Source organism: Lactuca serriola, chromosome 8, assembly GCF_051521515.1.
Source record: "Lactuca serriola cultivar US96UC23 chromosome 8, Lser_US96UC23_V15, whole genome shotgun sequence".
Taxonomy (NCBI): domain Eukaryota; kingdom Viridiplantae; phylum Streptophyta; class Magnoliopsida; order Asterales; family Asteraceae; genus Lactuca; species Lactuca serriola.
This window is the reverse complement of record NC_136415.1, coordinates 151663280-151686339: the sequence shown is the minus strand read 5'-3', so window position 1 is coordinate 151686339 and position 23060 is coordinate 151663280. Positions and strand designations below refer to the sequence as shown.

The 23060-nt window shown below is 35.0% G+C and overlaps 1 pseudogene; it reads right to left on the bottom strand.

Annotated features, from left to right (window-relative positions):
- Positions 1 to 2384: 2384 nt before the first annotated feature.
- Positions 2385 to 23060, bottom strand: part of LOC145067502 (glutamate receptor 1.2-like) — a 36211-nt pseudogene continuing 15535 nt past the window's right edge.

Sequence of the window (23060 nt, the reverse complement as noted above, 5' to 3'; positions counted from 1 at the left end):
TTAAACATGTTAGAAAAGATAATTTATCCTAACAGCTTAATTACATTTGTGTCTCAAAAAGTCAATAATGGTCACGATAATATTTAAACGGTCAGCGTAAGTAAGCATTTATCACTTTATATGAAAAAACACATCACTATAACTATTTTATGCTCACCGTTTAATTGTTTTGAGTGAGTAAACGTTCACAATATTCACGATATAATATTAAACATGTCACTAAAAGTGATCAATAATTATAATAAAAGAAATAATATATTAGTATAGATCATTTTTTGTGATGTCTTAAACTTTTATTTTTCGATGTACGTAAACAATAGTAATGATAAACGATTAAAGATGTTATGAAAGATAATTTATCATTATTGCTTGGTTACATTTGTGTCTCTAAAAGTTAACAATAGTCACGATAATATTTATAAACCGTCATCGTAAGTAAACATTTATCACTCTATATGAAAAAAAAAACACACCATTATAACTATTTTATGTTCACCATTTGATTGCTTGTGAGTGGGTAAATGTTCTCAATATTCAAGATATGATATTAAACATGTCCCTAAAAGTGATCAACAATCATAATAAAAGAAATAACATATTAGGATAGATCATTTTTAGCAACGTCTTAAACTTTTATTTGTCGGTATATGTAAACAATAGTAATGATAAACTATTAATTAAACATGTATGGAAAGATAATTTATCATTATAACTTAATTACATTTTTGTCTCCAAAAGTAACAATGGTCGCGATAATATTTATATATAGTCACAGTAAGCAAACATTTATCATTTTATATGAAAAAACACATAACTATAAATATTTTATGCTCGCCGTTTAATTGCTTGTGAGTAAGTAAACGTTCATAATATTTATGATATAATATTAAACATGTCACTAATAATGATCAATAATCTTAATAAAAAAATAATACGTTAGTATAGATCTCTTTTGGTAACGTCTTAAACTTTTATTTGTCATTGTATGTAAATAATAGTAATGATAAACAATTAAACATGTTACGAAAGATAACTTATCCTTACAACTTAATTACATTTGTGTCTGTAAAAGTCAACAATTACCGCGACAATATTTATAAACGGTCGCCGCAAGTAACATTTATCACTATATGAAAAAACACATTACTATAGGTATATTACTAATGACTATTCAAAATAAGATGGATATATCTTCAAAAATACCCTACCATATAATGACGAGTTTGGCCTATAATAACGGGTTTTCATAGGTTATACTCACCATAATTGAACGACAACATAACTTATCTTCAATGACGCAACATTTTCTCTCATGTTTACAAAAAAAATACCAATATAAAATGTCTATAATGATAGGTTTTTTATGTGGATAAAGCCCAATTTTGTACTAGTGTAAGTAAGAGGCTAAATGGTGTTTTATATTAATTATATATGTTTTTAAAAGTTTAAATTTATTGTAAAAGTTGGGACGTTACATCAACCAATGCATTACCTTGAATTTGATACATACAACAACTTGACTTCATACATATTTAATAAACCTTTGCATCAAAAAAATGTACCTAGAAAAACGTTTCCGTTCCCACCCACCTTAACTACTGCTATATTCTAAAGTCTTTTTATGGTTGTAAGCAAACCCGAAATTACCACCATTTCCCTAAGGCACATTGGAGGGTCAACCCACCCAAGGAACCCACATCTCCCCCACCATAACTAAACAACTCTAAAATTGCCTACTTGGGTTTGGGTTACAATCGGTCCAAGAAGTAACCTTGATTGCTTGAGCTTCACATCTGCAAATTACCAGTTTCTTAAGTTTTGCACAGAGGAAGAAGTATTCAAGAAGAGGAGGAAGCATATGGTTTATAAGTTAAGGCCTTTGCAAGCTTATAAAGAAGGGAGGTCAACTATAATGGCGAAAATACCCTCATGTGCGGAGCATGTAAGGGCAGTTAAAGGCTCCAATCTGAAGGATTAAGCCAAAATGACCAACCATTAAAAGTTATTAAATAATATGGACCAACGTTGATAACCTAAAAAGTTAAGGATTGAACTCGATTTTTTTCAAAACCGTAAGAACCATTTTTGAAATTTTTTCTAAATAATATTAGGATGGTTAATTTATAATTTTTAAATGTTCTAAACTAGTTATTTATTTATTATTTAATTTTCCAAAAATTCTATTTTTACCATTTGGCAAAATTTCCAAGCCTGAAAGGGATGTTAGATGAGACATGTTGGTGAAAATATAACAGGCCCGACTAATTGAATGGTGACCAACACCGCCGGAAATAAAAATGGAAATGAATGGTATAAACACACAACACAATTACAAAAAAGTGAAAATAAACAAACAAACAAACAAACTTATATTAGTCATCAAATCAACAGAACTGGTTGATAATATTTTGGAACTCTCTTAAACTACGAATTAGGTCAAATAAAGTGACCAAAATGGTTAGAGTAGAAATGCCTACACTAATAACAAAAAGACCACCAATTTTATCAAGTGTCAAGGCCAACTAAGGCATTGTAGAATTTCTGGATGGAAGAGGTATCCGATTCTCATACCACTTGTTCTCCAAACTACCTAGCGCTCCGTCTAATCTTATCCTTGCAATTTCCCTCGACATGTCTTCAACAAGTGGCGAACCTTTTTGGAATATCTGAAAAAGATACATTTCAACCATGGCGTATATAACAATATGACATACGATTCTAATTCATGTGCTATTAATAAAAATGTAAAGTTATGTTTAGCATATGGTTTAAGAAAAATGTTTTAAAGTGTTATTATGTACATCTATGAAACATTCTTTGCTATAAAGGGACAAAAAGGGAATATCATGCATAGGTGAAAGTGATGAAGACGAAGGGGTACTTACAAAGCCAAAACTAGAAGTGATAGGTTGAGAAGAGACCAAGGCATAAGCACTAGGGTACCTACTAAGAAACATCTTGATGTATGGAATTTCATCAACAATGGCATCAACATCACCATATCTTTTAATAAAGCATGAGCATAAGCCTCGTATGAGTAGTATGGACGGTGGTTCCAATTTTCAAAGTGCATATATTGTTGACTGTCACTCCTTTCATAAAATCGCCTCCATGAAACCACACAATTCCTCTCTTTGATGCCGATTCAAATTGCTCTACAGTCAACAATGTAGTAAAAAATTCACCGTAGCTCGCGAACAAGACAAGCATCACGATGGACCAGAACGAACATTACAAATTTTGATGGATTACTCGAAAACCTATCTTCTACAATACAAACGTCAATCATTGTGGGATCTTGACTAAATTAGTATTTCGGAGAGTAAAAGCCTCTTAGAGAGAAAGAAAGAATGAGTACTTTGAGAAAATAAGATGGACAATAGGAAGGACATCCGGGATACTCTTCCAAGTGAAATTTCAGAATCTGGATTTGTAAGTTCAATAGCCGAAACAACCAAGGCATTGAAGATGAGAGAAAAAATTACAGCTAGACATAAACGAAAATCCTACAACGACTTCAAGAAGAACCACATACTCATGTCTTTTTTCTTGATTCTTACTAGTGCTCCTACACCCAAATCAATGTAAGTCGCTATATAGTCAACATACTCAGATCTGTTCGCCAACATTGTTGAATCACCAATTACTGCATCAATTTCCTGTCCAGAAGCAAAGCCATAGACTACAAAGTTAGATGTCTTTCCAAGTAAATTATATCTTCCATGCTTTAAACAAATTTAAATACATATACCTCATTGTAGACCTTCTGTACAAGATCGTCAATACTCACGTTATCAAATGAAATGAATGTGTATGGCACTTCATATGGTAACGCACGAATGCAAGTATAGAATACATCTGCGGAACCCGGTGGCAGTTGTAACATTTTTCTCAACATCATGATCTACATCCATGAAGTACTTAAAGTTGTTTATATTTTGAACACCAAATTTTAACCATTTAGTCGGAGTTGCTCGTAACACCCAACCTTTTGGAGCAGCTGTAGACCCTCCAGGCCAAATAACAACTTCAGAACTTAGACTAGGATATATTGATATAAACGGTGGATGTTAATCTGTGGGTATGCTCTCCTGATTCCTTGTGAATATGTCCAATATCCTACTCTCCTCTCACAGTTGTCTACAACATTCTTAATCTCATATCCAATGGATATTACTTTTCCTTCACTAAGCTGAAAATCACCACTTATACCACTACTAGAAAACAGGGTGTTTTCTTACGAAATTAGTGATGGAATTTTTCCGTTGGAAATTAGTGACGGAATTCTGACAGAATTGTAACAAACATAAAAACCCTAATTTTAGTGACGGAATACTGACTATTTAATGACGGAAATAATTTCCGTCGGAAATCCGTTAGTAAATACCGACGGAATATCGACGGATTGTAAACAATATTCTATACTTGGGTTGTCCGTAGCTATTTCGTCGGCAATCACCGACGGATTTCCGACGGAAATGCTTTTTTAGAAAATAAATCCACTTTTTTATAGTAATATTCTATAAATAGTTCAATTATTAATATTAGTATTACTAATTGTATAATACTTTATTTTTATAAATAAAACTATATATATATATATATATATATATATATATATATATATATATATAGCAATGTACTAATAATAACATACTATACTTTTTATTCATTATACTTTTCTTATTAATTATAACCAATAACAAAAATACTTATACTATAATAATGGATAAAAAAGTGTAGTATGTTGTTATTATGAGTACTTTGATTTCTATAATGGGTAAAAAAGTCAAAGTATGTTGTTATTTTGTGTATGTTTCTATAATGGACAAAAAGTATAGTATGTTGTGATTATGAGTATTTGATTGCTATAATGGGTAAAAAAAGTCAAAGTATGTTGTTATTATGAATACGTTGTTATAATGGACAAAAAGTATAGTATGTTGTTATTATGGATTAAAATGATTGTTATAATGGATAAAAAAAAAACTCAAAGTAAGTTGTTATTATGAGTACGTTGCTATAATGGACAAAAAGTATAACATAATATAATGAGTACTTTGATTGCTATAATGGATAAAAAAATGAAAATATGTTGTTATTATAAGTACATTGCTATAATGGTTTTATTAACTATTTATGCTTGTCTTACCATTTTGGGATAGAAAGATTGCGCAATGAAATGGCTAGCATACGTGAAACTGAAGCACAAAGAGAAGCACAGGACGCACAAAGGGAATTGGAAATGGAGGAGATGCGAAAAAAGCATGCCTTGCTTGAAGCACAAATGATGGATTTTTGCAAGAAAAACAATTTCTCCGAAAACCCGCCACAAGGAAATTAGTTTATGTTTCTAATCTAAAAATTGGTAATCGTATTTTGTGACACTTTTTAGTTATGTTCAAACAATTGGTAATCGCATCCGGAGTATGATGTTTAATTAGATATTTTGGAATACTAATTAGTGTATTGTTAGACGGTTAATTAAATATGGTAATCGTATGTGGTGTGATCGTATTTAGTGACACTTTATCGTATTTCATTTTTATATATTCACTTTAGCTTACTTTTTGCATTTATGTGGAAAAAAATTGGATTTTTTTATTTTTAATTATTTTTTTATTTTAAAAAATCATTTTACCAACGGAGTAGTCATGGAATAGTCACAAACGAAAAGGTAAGAAATTCTGTCAATAATCCGTCACCAAAAACAATCCGTCGGTAACCCGTCACTTACGATTCCGTCGGTAATCCGTCACTTATGGTTTCGTTGGTAATCTGTCACTAAAACTATCCGTCGGTAATTATGTTTTCGTCTGTAATCCGTGACTAAAACTATCTGTCGGTAACCGTTACAAAGAATTTTCCGTCGGTAATCCGACACAAATAGTATCCGTCGGTATTGCATCGTTAATTTGGTCAAAGAGGTCCAACAAATGGCTGGTCGGAAATTCCATCGGTATTCGGTCACAAATAATTACCCACAGGGCTTTTTACGACAAACCGGTTTCCGTCAGAATTCCATTGGAAATCTTGTTTAGCGACGGATATGGCCGTTGGAAATCGCCCAATTTTCTAGTAGTGCACCCTTAAATCTGATTTTTAAAGCTTCATGTAAAAGCATAGAGCCATTATGTGGGACTCCAACCTTCTCTACAGACTCCGCAAGTGCCCAAATTGTATCGTATGCCCATAAGGCGGGCACTGGCACTTCTTTTGTAATTGAGGTGAAATTATTTGTGTAAAAGAAATTGTGCCATTTTGTTGTTAAGCTATGCAGTCTGCCTGATGGTGGAACTTACGACCTAAAACCTAGTGCGCCTTGTGATGACTCAATGACAGTAAAGTTTGTTGATCGCAAGAGGTCAACTGTTTTTTCAGTTAAAATCCATGCATATCCTTCACTAACCATTCCTAACCTTTTTGCATTTAAGATAAGGGTAGATGCTAGGAAAGGTGACACATGTATGATAACTACAGTTGTGTGAAAAGTCATGATCTTACGCAACTCTTGGGTGATGCTATCATACGTGTGTGCTTATAATTGCAACAATGTAACATTTTGAGCTCTTCAAATACATGATGATAATAAGTTGACCATCAGGACATTCAAAGGGAATCTGGAAGCAGTCCAAGTCAATCTATTTGTTAAAATCACTCCACTTGATAATTTCTTAAAGCAAGATAATACCACATAGATCAAATGATCTGAAAAGCATTATATAATTAAAGTAATTGTCAAATACAATATATCACCGGTAAATAATGGTTGTGACATAAGTAGCCTAGTCTTCGTGCATTCATCGAGCTCAGTGTTCTTATATAGAATGCCAACTACTGGCATCATTATCCATGGAACCAAAAGGATTTGCAGATTGGCTGAAGCCAAAGAAAGCAAGTTTAATCGACTAGATTAAGATTTGAACAAATCGATGAGTGTAATGCAGGAAAAGGTGCCCAAGAACTCCTACCTACACAAAGTATTCAGTGATCAGATATTAGCAAAGTATATAATACATACAACAACAGTAACATTAACATGAATATTTAAAATCAAACATACAGTAATATTAACGTACTTCCAAATTGATCAACATCTTAGCCAACAAAATTTTCTTCTCTATGTCATGCTTTCCGCATATAAAGTTATTCCTATTTTAGAATTCTCTATCAATTAAAAAGTCAAAGTAATAAACAAAACATTGAAAACTAATCATCACAAGTTGATATTCAGTGGAGGTCTTTTATAGCATTTCAAGAAGGGATTTCATATCAATAAATTATTCCTAATTAAATACTGATTTTATACAAATATTTTATAGTAGTAAATATAGCTTACAAATTAATTAACATACTTCCAACTTAAACAAAACATTTAAACTAATGATTACCTCGAGGCTTCTTTTAAAACTAACCATTCCTATTTTCTATCAATTAAAAGTTCAAAGTAATGAACGAAACATTCAAAGCTAAGCTCGTAGCACAAGTTGGTAGCAGAAAGATAACTAAAACAATAAACCCAAAAACTGATGTTTAGGGCACAGATCAAATATAAACCCATCGTGCTCCTAAAAAGTTTCTATATTTTTCTTCATATCAGCAAACCTGTATGAATAATCACCATCTCTTACCATCATATACTTGGTTTAATCCATAAAAACAGCTTCATAATCTAAAATCAAACTGGTTAAAGAAAATAATTATATCATTGTAACTATGATAGTATAATGCCTATTTTTTCACATTCCAATTTGTTAACATCCAGAACGCCACAGTTTAACTAATTTTTCGATACAGATTGTATTAGCAATTACATAACTATAAACACATTTTGTTCAAACAACTAATGCTCCTTTTCTTTTTTAGTATATTATAAATTAAAGAAAGCTAAACAACAGCATTAACATCTTTTGGTAATTATATTTCAAAATACCATTATTTGGAATATACAATTTTGCAGGTACCATGGTTTTAGTTAATAACTCGAAAATAAAGAGATCTCTTTCAACAATAAGTTATAATATTTATAAAAACATCATCAAAGACTTCATGTCATATATATTACATAAGGTCAGATGCCACTCCATCCATTAATCCTTTAAAGGATATAATAGTATATTTATTAGCCACAGATGACATACAATATTTAAAACAAAGAAACAAAAGAAAAACAATATCTTTTAACCATAAATATTATTTCCCACCTTGAGAACTCAAAGGGTCACCAAACAAATCAAATGGCTTTGCAGAATCCTGCTCATCCCTTTAAAAAAACCAAAGAAAATGTCAAAATAAAGTATATAGGGAAGAAAATTAAATTAAGTAAAAAGTTTAAACAACTATACCCAATGGAAACACAAGAACTTTTCCCTTTTAATCTCAGCAAGTTGCTCATAGTTAACCACATACTAATTTTAAACAAACAACAAAGTATAAATAAAAAACATAAAGATAAACCAACCTAAAACAAGACATAAAACTTACGCCTGAATCAAATATAAAAGACACAGAAACAACTTTTTTTGAGTTCAGTGCAGCATCGATGCTCAAATAAGATATCAAATTGCAATACTTGAAAAGGAAATCATTTTTTTTTGGAAAATTTTGTTTTGGTGAATGAAAGACCAACAACAATCACAGACATAAATCAAATGAGTCAAATACTCTTGAAATCCATAATGTTTTCCTTCGTTGGAGGTGCATATGAAATACATTAAATATCCGTTCCAGATATGTATGAAGCAGATTGAAGCCCTTGTCCATCGAATTCAATTTTGGATTTTCTTGAGTAGTCAATTCAAATATTGATTCAATTACCTTGCTGATTTATTGCGATTTTGAAGGAAATTTTATATTTATGTCCCTAATTTCTGCTTTTATGTACCACACTCCGAGCACCACCACTTCATTTTCCCACACAAGATTTTCAACTTGCCATTAATTAAGGTGTGGATGTCGAAAAATTACCAGAAATAACTTGGAATCTAATTCTAATGCCTGTTCATAGCTTTTTATAAAACAAAACCATATCTCTAAAAGACTTAAGAATGTGAAATAAAAACTCCACTAGCTAGTTACCCACTACATGATCAACAACACTGGGAGAAGCCAAACTATACTTATATAAAAAGGCCTGCAAAAACCAAGTACACCAATATTAAGACACCTCATATTTCAAACTCACTAAAATATCTCTGTGTTTTCTTGAGAAAATACCAACCATTCCAACAAACCCAAGCTTGTTGGATCCTAAGCAGTTAATATCGGCAATTTCCAGGTGATTTCCAGGTGGGATATCGGTTATCGGTACTTTACAAAATAGCGGTGTCAAATATCAGTCCAAAATATCGGACCGCAAAAATCGGTAATATTTACCGATATTTCCAGGCGATTTCCAGGTGGGATATCGGTTAAGTAATTTTACTTGCTTTTTTTAGTGTGAAGTCATGGCCTTAAGTCTTATGGACTTAACTTAACTGAATCTGCTATTATGTTAAGTACTTAATTGTTAGTTTTAGGTCATAGACTCATGTTTTAAGTATTAACCGATCTTATTGTTATGTTAATTGTTACATACTTAAGTGTTAACTTGCTAGTTTCTATAGGTTTGACAATGTTGATGTGTTAAGTACATAATTCTTAAATGATGATGATGATATTAGAGTTGATGTGGATGATCTAGATAAAATAATTGGATGCCTTGGTTGATGTGGACTTGGAGGAAGATTCCATGGCTTGCGTAAGATTATGTTTCAAACATTGACAGTTTTGAATTTTGACTTTTTATATTACTTTTATATAGGTTTTATGTTTATATATATTAATTATGAATGATATAAAAATACCGATATCCCACCACGATAACCTATATCCTAAACATCGGCCTTTGACCGATATTTGATTTTGGACCGCTATAACTGCCTAGGTTGGATCAGCTAAAAGTCTAAAACTACAGATGAAGATAATGATATGTCATATATTATTGATTATATTAGAGGAAATTGATAAATGATCTTTGGTTTTACATATTTCAAAGATTTCACGTTTCATTGAATCACTAACTAGTATTATTGATGGTTTTGTATTGTTTAAATATAGTTGTAGAGAATAGTGAACAACTTATAAATTTGTGTTCATGCGCGATAAGGTGAACAAGCAACTTATGATGATTAGTGTATCTATAATCGTAGTGTGAGTTAGCCTTTACAAACGGATCGCACCCTTGATTGCAAAGGATCTTCAACGACCATGCACTAATTACCTCTTTAAATGGGATCAAGTTAACAAAGAGAGAAAAATGTAGACAAGTTACATTTTTTTGCAATATTTAATATGTAACAGTTCGTCCTCTAGTAAGTGAAGTCATTAAGAAGAATACGAAAGTGATCGACTTCCAACCAAGATAGTTTTCAACATGTGTTGAAATTGGACCATCTGAAAAACCTTTTATTAGGGTTCAAAGGAGTTTATGAAGTAAATATGGAGCTTCAAAGCATCATAGTGAAACCTTTTAGATTACATCATTTCGTATGAACATCCCCTTTTCTCGATAGCTTGATACAGATAATGATGAAGTCATTAAGAATAATACAAAAGAGATTGACTTGGTATAAATGTGCTCATTTAGGCTTATGAAGTGAAAATATTAACCATGCGAACAATCCACACCTCCCAACAATCACCACCACGTGATAAATATAGTGTAGTAAACTCTCGCAAATTACTAGCAATATTCACGATTATTATATATGGAAGCGTCATTTGCCATGCAGTTATTAAATTAAAATGTGAACCAATCGCTTTCTTTGAAAGAGTTATTAATAACCATGTTGTATATCATGCAAGCAAGCGGTCAATGTGTATCTCTATGTTAATGGAAACCACAATTCATTTGCAAAGGGTTCATGTTTCCAATTTTGTTGTGCGTTTATATAGTATTGAATAGAGATTATGGATTTTCTAAACTTATGTGCAAAAAAAATTCTTGATCAATACATAATGATACCTATACTAAAAAACTTTTAGAATAACTACGAATGGTGTAATATGTCAAAACCTACCTTTCACATCATTACATCTCTTCTTTCGGCCATGACCCTAATGGATTTTGGGCATGAACAACGTAATGGATTTAGACCTTAATCCATTAAGCCTCTAACTTATACTCTCTAGAAGGCTTCTAGGGACATCAAAGGCTGATAAAAATCTAAACTTTGGATTAGTGTCTAAGTCCATAACTATGATTGGTATGTACTTGACCCGATTTGGCATGGTCCATTTGGGTTGCACTTCACCGGAACAATTTATATGGATAGTCTTTTGAGAATAGTACGTTTATGATTTATATTAATATATTATAAGTTCTAATATATTAATATGGAATCATATAATCTAATTAGTATTGATCAAGAATTAATTTAGAATTAATTTAATGATCAAAAGGAACTAATTAAATATGGAATCTTATATATAGTATGGGCCAAGTTCATTTAGGGTGGGCCAAGCTTGCATGGATAGTCCATAGAGTTTTTAACCTATGGATCCTATGGAAATGAAAGGTCATGGGTATTAGGGTTTACGTGGATGAAACCCTAATCCTCCATACTATATAAAGAGGTTCTTGGCACATGGCACTAGTGTGTGTGAGTAAACAAGAGTGGGCCAATTTCTAGTGTGGTTACTATTCTCTCAAGTTTTCCAAGGTGTTTTTGGTGATTTGTGATTCCACTTAAGGCTTCCACGCTATTAGGGCTAAGCTCTTAAAGTTCAAGACTTCAAGCTACATAAAAAGGTATGTTATCTAACTAGGCTTTGGTAGTATAGTTGTTTCATATTATGCTAGTTAGGATAAAACCTTGGAATATTGAATATTTGCATTAGAGAAAACATAGGTCCAATGTTTATAGGGTTGCATGTACACACCATAGGAGTGTTAGAATGCTCAAAACCCTTCAGTGGTATCAAAGCCTAGGCTTGTTTTCAATTTGTAACAACGTAAATTTTTCCAAAACAAATTTTCATTTTTAAATCATACTTCATTCACACGATAATCATAAAACATAATGTATCATTGTATCATAACAAAACATGTCCCCATAATCTAACTGACAAAACTCTATAAGTGTGTACGGATCATGTCGGCGCCTTCCTGCGATCCTCACTAGTACCTAAAACACATAACATAACCATTGTAAGCACAAATGCTTAGTGAGTTCCCCAAAATACCACATACCACACATACGCCTTTCCAGGCCATAACTCTGCAGGATATTCTGATCCATATGTCTCAGTGGACTTCTGTCCCGAATCCCGGCAGACCTTCCGGTCATACCCATATCGACCTTCTGGTCCGTAACCTCTTGACCTTCCGGTCCATAACATACATAATAACACACACATATCACATAAAAACATACATCTCATAGCATATAAGACCTTCCGGTCACACACAGGTACCCTTCCAGGTACAGTATAGTGAGAAGACTCACCTCAATGAAGTCAGAAAAACTCTCGTGCTCGACGTCCCGACTTAGCCTCCTCCTATTATTCAAATAACATCTTGATCATAATTCTCTCTTGATCTCATCCCTACAACTGGGTAGAAGGCCATTCTACCCGACCCTGAACTCTCCTTAATCAGTCTTGACCAAAACCCTAAAGTCAACGAAAGTCAATGGTCAAATTTTGACCCGACTCGTCGAGTGCACATGGGCGACTCGGCGAGTCCATGCGGGTTCTTTGAATCCTTTCAGCCTCTCTTGACTCGTCGAGTCATCCTTCCACTCGACGGGTTACACCTAACACGAATCGCGGGGCAACCCCGACTCGACTCGTCGAATCCACTTATGGACTTGGCGAGTTGCCGCCATGCTCAAACTCAAATGACCTTCTGAGGTCAGATCTGTTCCTCTAATCCATAGATCTAACCTCCCCATGCTCAATAAACACGTAAAGGTTCGAACTTGATACTCATGCAACGTCCAAATGACACTACTTGATGATTTAGTCCCAAATACAACACTCTAAGTCCATTTCTTCCATAACTCAACATAAAGCTAGATGGATAACATCCTCTGGACCACTATGGGTCCAGATCTGAAGTCTAAACATGATAAAGGACCATATTCCCAACAAATCAACCCAATAAAGGGTATAGGAAACCCTAGATCCATGGATTCTTTAACAAAACAGAAAAAGGATCGATATGCTACCTCAAGGATGATGTCCTTTGCTTGCAATCCACAAATAAGCAACCTCCTCGGCCTCCTCTAAGTAGGAATCAACTTCTTCTTGCAAAACAAACCCACAAAGTTCCAATAATGGCTTCTTCTCTCTCACAAGCGCTCAAGCACTATTAAGGTTTCTCTCAAGGGTCTGGTAGCCGCAAATGGTGGCTATAAGGGTCCTTAAATAGGTCCCAAACCCAAGAATTTAGGGTTTCATTAAACAGTGTGGACTCACTGAGTCCAATCATGGACTCGCAGAGTCCTTCATTAAATCAGACCAAAAATGCGCTATCCCACTCGGCGAGTCAGAGCACCTACTCGCCGAGTTCCCCTCATAAATTCAATATAAATACTTAACATAGGATACCTGGGAATCTAGATGTTACAATTCTCCCCCACTAGAATCACACTTCGCCCTCGAAGTCCTGCTCAACAAACAACTCTGGATGTTGCTCCCGCATCTCCAACTCTGGCTCCCAGGTCAGCTCGGACCCTTTCCGATGTTGCCACTGGACCTGCACCAGTGACACCTCATTGTTCCTCAGAACTTTGATCTTCCGATCCTGGATCGCGATTGGCCTTTCTGCATAATTCAGACTCGCATCTACCTGAATATCCTCCAAAGATACTATCGCTGACTCGTCGGCTATACATTTCCTCAACTGCGACACGTGGAAGGTATCATGAATCTGGCTCAACTCCGTAGGCAACTCTAACCGATATGCTACCTTGCCCACCCTTGCAGTCACCCTGAATGGACCGATGTACCGGGGCCCCAACTTGCCCCTCTTCCTGAATCGGATCACTCCTTTCCAAGGAGATACTTTCAAGAGTACAAAGTCCCACACATGGAACTCCAGCTCGGATCGTCGTCGATCCGCATAACTCTTCTGACGACTTTGAGCCGTTAGTAACCTCTGTCTAACCTGTTGTATCTGCTCTGTCGTCTGACGCACTATCTCAGTGCTACCCATCACACGCTGCCCTACCTCTCCCCCACAAATGGGAGTTCGACACCTCCTCCAATACAACAACTCGAAAGGAGGCATACCAATACTAGAATGGTGGTTGTTGTTGTACGAAAACTCAGCTAACTGCAGATACATGTCCTAACTTCCACTGAAGTCCAACACACATGCTCGGAGCATGTCCTCGAGCGTCTGAATCGTCCGCTCACTCTGCCCGTCCATCTGTGGGTGGTAGGCGGTACTGAAATGCAACCTCGTACCCAACTCCTCGTGGAACTTCTTCCAGAACCTGGAAGTGAAACGCACATCTCGATCGGACATAATCGATATCGGTACCCCATGAAGCGATACCACCTCCCTCACATACAATTATGCCAACCTCTTGGCAGAAGAGCTCTCACTGATAGTAAGAAAATGTGTGCCCTTTGTCAGTCGGTCGACGATCACCCAAATTGCATCGACGCCCCTCGCGGTCCTCGGCAATTTGGTGATGAAATCCATGGAAATATGTTCCCACTTCCATTGGGTAACCTCAAGCGGCTGCAACTTGCTATGCGGACGTTGGTGCTCGGCCTTAACCTTGCGACAGGTCAAGCACCTCTCAACAAACCACGCGACATTCCTCTTCATACAGGGCCACCAATAATCTTTCTTCAGGTCCAAATACATCTTTGTGGCCCCGGGATGGATCGAGAATCTCGATCTATGCGCCTCCTCCATCAGAATGGTACGTGCCCCACCTGCATATGGCACCCAAATCCGACCTTGAAAGTGTTGGATAAGGTGTCTAAGTCCATAACTTATTTGGTATATACTTGACCCGACCCGGCATGGTCCATTTGGGTTGCATTTCATCCAAACTATTTACGGATAATTTTATGAGAGTTATACACATATGTTTATTAATATATTGTAAGTTATAATATATTAATATGAAGTTCTTTAATTAGTGTTAGTCTTAAATTAATTATGAATTAATTTAGAGATTAAAAGGAAGACTAATTAGATTGTGGGCTATTGGTTTTATATAGTGTGGGCTAACACTCATTTGTTAATGGGCTAGGCTTGTATGGAAGTCCATGGATGATCCATGGAGCTTTTAACCCATGGATCCTTGGAAAGGAAAAGACATGGGTTATTAGGGTTTCACCCTAATCATGTACACTATATAAGCATGCTTATGTTGCATGAAATGGCCACTAGTGTGACTAGTGTCACTAGTGTGTGTGTTTGTGTGTGACCGACTTTATAAGTATGTATACACTCTCTCAAAGTTTTCCAAGTGTTTGTGGTAATTTGCGATTCCATTTGAGGCATTCACACTATTGGTGCTTGGCCCTCAAACTCCTTAAGAATCAAGCTCATCAAAAAGGTATGTAATCTCATCTAATTCTTTTATGTTTAAAAGTACCCCATGCCATGTTAGATAGGTTATGAACCTTGGAAAATTATTATTTTGCATGTATTTAGACAAACATAAATCCAAGGTTAATTAGGGTTGCATGCACACTTAGGAAGTGTTAGATTGCTCAAAACCCAACAGTGGTATCAGAGACTAGGCTTGCTTGTTTGATACTTGATGCAAAATAGTTGAAAAAGTCGAAAAACTTGTTGTCTGCCTGATGAACTCGCCGAGTCCATGGGGGGACTCACCGAGTTCATGTGTATCTTCAACCTACTCGCCGAGTAGGTTCATGCACTCGACGAGTAGGAGCCACAGAGTGCAGATTTTCGACTTTTGCTGCTGGAAATGGACTAGAAACATTACCCTAAACTGTTTTGGTGTTTTAAAACTTGTTTTAGTTGGTGTAATGGTTGTTCTAATCCATTTACAATAGCATATATCAAAATTCCATGATTTTTATGTGTTCATATAATTCTTGAAATTTTGATGATCATGTTCATGTTCTTATGAATTTAGAAGATGATAGGAATTATTTGTTGAATTGTTTAGAATTAATTCTTGATCATTTATGTGTTTTAATGGAGTCCATAATTTGTCCTCAAGTTATGGATATCCAAAGGTCACTTTTATTTAACACACACTTAAAACACATAAGTTACATGAAAATGAAGAGTCTTCATTTTTATGAACCTTTAATTCATAAGTTATGAAATGAAAAGTCTTGGATGGTTACAAAAGATGAAGAGTCTTGTCCTTAAGTTATGGAGGTTCAAGAGTCACTTCATTAATAAATATATAAATAAAGTGTAACCTTAATTAATTCCATAAGTTATAAAAATAAAGAAAAGTAATTTTTTTATTAGTTTAAAGTCTTCCATAACTTGTCCTCAAGTTATGGAACTTGAAGAGTTTTTGGATTAAAACTACTTTAAACACATAAATCATGGAATTAATTAGTTTTGAATAGTTTCAAAACTTGCCCTCAAGTTTTGGAATTTGTAAAGTTTCACACACTTTAATAAACTTTAATTCCAACACTTAGAATTTTAAAAAGTTAAAATTCAACCCTTATACTATTTATAACATTAATGGTTAATTATATATATGTATAAGAACAAGTCGTTTTACCGTTAGTAGGCCTCATTCACGAAGCCGGTCTATAAGGTGGGTATAAGGTTGTTGCCTATAAAATGGCGACTTAATGGGTGTCCACTCTCACCCACCGCTTGCTTGACTGGTGGAGGGTCGTTAGCCGAACGGGTAGGACAATGACTTTAAATTCTCATTAAAAGTATAATGATTATTATAAAGTAACTAAATGTTTTTATTTAATTCCCAATCTTAGTTACTTTAGGAAAAATGTGAATTTGGTGCTAGCCCATGGAATTCACACTTTGTACCTTACCAAGTCGTTGGTGGAGCGTGTGTGGTTAACCGGCACACTAACTTGGACTAGTAAGGATCACGAAGGGTGACTTAATGTTTGTCATAGATCAATGGAGCGTGTGTGGTTAACCGGCACATTGATTAGGTGATAATATTAAGGGTACCAAGTGAATTGGTATGGTTATTCACACCTTGTTTTGTGATCCTCGGCATCCCAGTCACAAAATTTGAGAGGGCACACTCGAGATTGAAACATGCCATTGAAAACTTCAATGAATCTCAAAAGATCTAGGAATTTCAAATCCAATTAAAACCTAATAAATTATTTCATTTTTCATGGTGGAAATTGGTGAATCGTCATTCGCGTACCTTCAAATATTTTATAGCTTGGATTACGGCATCCCTCTTCCAAATTATAAAATATTGTGTTGGGTCCTAGCCTTAATATTTCATATTGGGTGTTATATTAAGGATTTTGAATCAACTAACTTGATTTTCTCCCATTATAGATGTCTGGTTCAGACAACTATGATCTTCCCAAATCTCTTGAAGATGGTGTACCTCAACATCATGCTTCACTTCCTCCACCTCCTCCAATTATTCTCCCTCACCCACAAGTTCTTGAAAAGTTTAAAGTCACTCAATCCCTATTGGCAAGCATAGTCTATGTGTGCTCACATCTTGGAGATAAAGTCACATATTGACAAGCCGGGAGAGTTGGGTGTCAAAGTCCCGTAAAAGTTGGATGTTCAATCACTTTCTTAGTAACATAGTGAGTCTCTTTGGGACTACTATGAGGCAGACTATGACATGACCCTTAATGATGTTATCTTTTTGCTTGGTGTTGTGGAATCAGCAATGATTCGGAACACCAGTAAAGCAAATTTGATTAAAAGAACAACTTCCCAAGTCTACATGTACATTGACAATGGTAGCATTTGATATCTAGAAGAGGATTTCTCTTCCCAATGGAAAGGGATCGGCTATAGTCAACTCGGTTGACCAAATAGTAAAGAGAAAGGCAAATTCTAAGATAGTCTCATGTGCCATTACCAAAGGGTCCATGTGTTTTGTTGCCAAAGGAAGGGGCATTGGTTGCGAAGCTGCCTTATTCACCTGAAAGGTCATAAGGTTGATCAAGTCAAGAGGTTTGACTCTACTTCGGGTAAAGTCCACTGTCTAACTCTATTAAGTTCCTATTTGGAGATTCTTATTACATAATGTGAATGGGTCACATGTTGATGTTTTTAAGAATCAAAGAAAAGATAGGAAGCTTAAATTAAGTATATGTTGACTCTGATTGCGAAGGTGGGTTTCGATCGCATGGTTCAGTAATCAGAATTTTGAGTTGTTGCTTAAGAGTTATAATATATTGCTTATGAATAGATAACAACAAGGTTTTCATGTGGATTGTAAGGATAAGTTTTTCCGCAAAGTTTTAAAATAAAAGAAAAAAGGGTTTTAATTTTATTTATTTTAAAAATATCCTTACAATGGCATCTGTGGAAAATTGTTGCTTATATGTTTCCAGTAATAGCGATATTGGAAAGTGGATTTGATTCTTTCATTTGTGGTAGTGTATGAATTTACCAAATGAAGAAAGTTTTTCATCACCCAAGTTTCAATTGGACAGAAACTTGGAATCATACAAGTTGTATTGTATGATGAATGAGAATTTTCATCTTTGAAAATTAAGACTAATTCTTTGATCACATGTATATGTGAGTCAATTGAAGGACTAAGGAATTAGGTACACTGGGTGTGCGCTGGTCAAGGTCCACCACAAAGATTGATTTGTCATGATTTACTAAAGATTAGTAAATATGATTATACTTATAGGGTTAAGTATAATTCTGTAACATTGGAAAGGTTACAATGTGTGACAAAACAAATGAGAAGAATCAAATTAGGCAGAAAGATAAAAGTTTCTCAAATCTGAAAGGATGGGAGAGTACTTTAGTATCGTATTTCATGATCATCTTAATGATTATGAAACCATATCACAAATTCATACTCTAAGGACGTCTTAGTGCATTGTTATGGCTAAGAAGAGAGGTCATGAATTGTTGGATTGGTTAAGATCGAGAAGATGAGTAATACTTCGTTCCAAAACAATTCTTAGAGTCATACTCCAAGATTGTAACTTTGAGTGACATAAAGGAAGATTTATTAACACTAGTCAAATGTAAGAGTAAAATGTTTTCTACTCTTGTACATTTGAGATTGGTAAGTTGTGATGTCTTGGATGAGACAAAGACCAACTAAGACCAATTGTGTGAAGTGTTAGTCTTGATAAGAATCCACACTGTCCCTTGAATATTTGTTTTGTCAAGGAATGGTTCTTGACTGGGGAAACTTATATGTCAAGGGGACAGTGGGAGCCTTAAACATCCTGAAAGAGTTTCAAGATTTAATCAAGAGTAAAACCTGTAATTTATCACTAGCACGCGACTTAAGGTCTGCAACCTATCGTGTTGACATAATTCTTATTTCTGTACCTACTTCAAATAAGTTGAATTTGCATGTGAGTCATTAGAGTTCAACTTGGAAGCATTGGTGGGCCTTGTGCTACCAAGGTGACAAGAAACTAAGATTGAACAAGTTTAATCCATGTAAGGCTGAATTTGTCACTAACCTTATCTTGTGATTATGGTTTTGACGAATTCACATGGATAGGAACTCATACACTATAAAATCTAAGTGTCATAAGGTTTCTCTCCGATTCATGAAAATGATGGTGAGGAAACGCTTTCACTAAGTAGATTTTACGTAGATATCAATTGTGTTATTTGCATTTTCAAAAGTCGTTAGTGGAGCGCGTGTGGTTAACCGGCACACTAACATGGACTTGTGAGAAATGGAAAATGCCTAAGCAATTGAGACTATGATTACGGCATCCCTTTTCATAGTTCTTGAAATTGCTTAGACACACATGTGAGCTATCTAAGAAAGGGTGTATGAATCTAAATTTCAGAAGTCCAACAGATTTCTGGAAATATGTCAGAGCTAGTGGGAGCATAAGAGTTATGTTGATAATCATCATGTTAGTGGGAGCATGATTATTACGTTTAGTGTTGCAAGTTGGCAATGTTAATTATAGAAAACAAAGTTTCAATTCGTGAAGTTGCAGGGGTTGAATAGTTGTTTTGCTATAATTAAGGGAGAGGAAATTATACTTCATTTCAATTCTAGAAGCCTAGATTGAGATTTTAATCATCTTTAGTCAAGGACATATATATGAATTTTATGTTTGAATGGTTCGACTTAAGGAAATTCTATATATATTGCGTTTTCAAAATTCGATTATGATTACGGCATCCCTCTTCATAGTTAAATTTTGAAAACATGGCAAATAAAAAATATTGTAGCAAAAGACTGGTCTAGTATCATGTCTTTATGTCAAACATCATGAATCGTGTCCCATATGCTTCGGATATAGGATCGATTGCATGTGCTATAATATTCATCTTTTCTAAATTTTCCAAATGCTTAAGGCATTGAGAAAGGAAAAGTCTAGAACTGGATATGACTAAAGTGATTAAGCAATTGTCGAGGACAAATCTGAGGTTCGCAAAGATTGGTTGCTCAGGGACAATTGGAAGTATGATGTAAGTTTTCGGAAAGGACCATATTTACGTATTCTGAAAAGAAGTAACTCTTGTTCGGAAGTGATAGTCAAAATGGGACTATGGAAATGTCTCCATAGGTGGAAGTTATTCAATCTATGTAAGATTAGAAAACCTTAATGCAAGAAGTATGTTCAAAGCAATGTACTTTGAATATGAGACTTTCGTTCCATAGAAGTTGACCTTCTTTGGAATACTCTGTAATGACTGGTGACAAGGTTTTGGTGACTTTGTGCATAATCATTACAAGAGGAACATTGCATAAAAGTTTAAAATCTAACAGATTTTTTGGTAAATGATAGGAATCGGAGATTCTTACATTTACAATAAGGATTTGGGATTGTGAAATGAGTATCATTGGAATCATGTTCAATTGATCTACATCACAATGTAAGGATCATAGACAAACATAGTGTGCATACTTGGAGTATGACATAACTATTGTTTAGAAAAACAAAGTGTACATGCTAGGAGCATGGGACGACTGTTGTTTTATTCAAGTCTTAAGTTAATTGTTTGAAACATTATACAATGAATAATGTGTAATCAATATGGTGATAAATAAAAGGTGGTTCTATTTATATTCAAAAGGGTTCTGAGACCATATTGGATTCGATTATTATTGTGTTTCACTTTGCATGTTTTGACTTCCAAAATAGCTAGGTTATTCTTTCCGAATGACTAAGTTATTTAAACACTCCACAGTCGTTCATATGTTGGAAGTAGGTATGAATCAAGACTGTCATGAATCGAGTTTGTAGATGGCTAAATGGGTTTAGTCATAGCAATGGTTGCTACAACATTCATGAGTGCTCATAAGTTATGAGTTTTGGAATAAACCCACGCTCACTTGTATCACTTCATGGAATTTATCTCGAGTGATCGTGAGACGGTAATATCATATAAATCTTCAAACCTAGAGATATGAGTTGTTACCTATGAGTTGGTTGTGCATTGATTGCACGTAAATGCATCAATAACTTGATGTTATAAAACGTGCCTTTGTGTACAATTCAACAAGTAGTAGAACAAGCATATAAGTCGAAGTTTATCTGTTCCTTCTAGAAATAGAAGCGATATCTGGGCCCCTCGATGATTTTGTTGTGACCTATGTACCGGCCGGTCAGAACTAAATTGATGTGTTCGATTAAGTTCTTTGTCAAACAAATCGAAAATCGGGAAACAAACTGCTGGACAATAAGTACGATGTTGTTCCATTTATTTGTCCGGCTGATATCATCAGAGCAAAGGAGTATATGATCACTTATCTAAAATGGTGCTTCATAGTTCAACAGAGTTTTCAAGAGCTACGATTGCTGGTTGGTTCCTGAAGTAACATACGCAAATATAGTTATTAGACTTATCCAAGTGGGAGTCTGTTGGATAAGGTGTCTAAGTCCATAACTTATTTGGCATATACTTGACCCGACCCGGCATGGTCCATTTGGGTTGCATTTCATCCAAACTATTTATGGATAATTTTATGAGAGTTATACACATATGTTTATTAATATATTTTAAGTTATAATATATTAATATGAAGTTATTTAATTAGTGTTAGTCTTAAATTAATTATGAACTAATTTAGAGATTAAAAGGAAGACTAATTAGATTGTGAGCTATTGGTTTTATATAGTGTGGGCTAACACTCATTTGTTAATGGGCTAGGCTTGTATGGAAGTCCATGGATGATCCATGGAGCTTTTAACCCATGGATCCTTGGAAAGGAAAAGACATGGGTTATTAGGGTTTCACCCTAATCATGTACACTATATAAGCATGCTTATGTTGCATGAAATGGCCACTAGTGTGACTAGTGTCACTAGTGTGTGTGTTTGTGTGTGACCAACTTTATAAGTGTGTATACACTCTCTCAAAGTTTTCCAAGTGTTTGTGGTGATTTGCGATTCCATTTGAGGCATTCACACTATTGGTGCTTGGCCCTCAAACTCCTTAAGAATCAAGCTCATCAAAAAGGTATGTAATCTCATCTAATTCTTTTATGTTTAAAAGTACCCCATGCCATGTTAGATAGGTTATGAACCTTGGAAAATTATTATTTTGCATGTATTTAAACAAACATAGATCCAAGGTTAATTAGGGTTGCATGCACACTTAGGAAGTGTTAGATTGCTCAAAACCCAACAGAAAGGTCATCAGCCCTCGACTATCGGTAACAAACCCGGGTACCTGACCAATCACCCGCTCCCTCTTGCGGTTCTCCGGTCTCACGGCCTCAGCCTGGGCCTCCCGAATGGTGTCCAGCACCGGAGTCATCACTGACAATCTCATACAAGTGCCTCGAATCGGGGCACTTTCCGCTCTTCGGCTCAGCGCGTCAGCTACAACATTGGCATTGCCCGGGTGGTACAGGATCTCACAATCATAATCCTTCACCACGTCCACCAATCTCCTCTGACGCATATTTGGTTGGGCTGATCCATCAGGT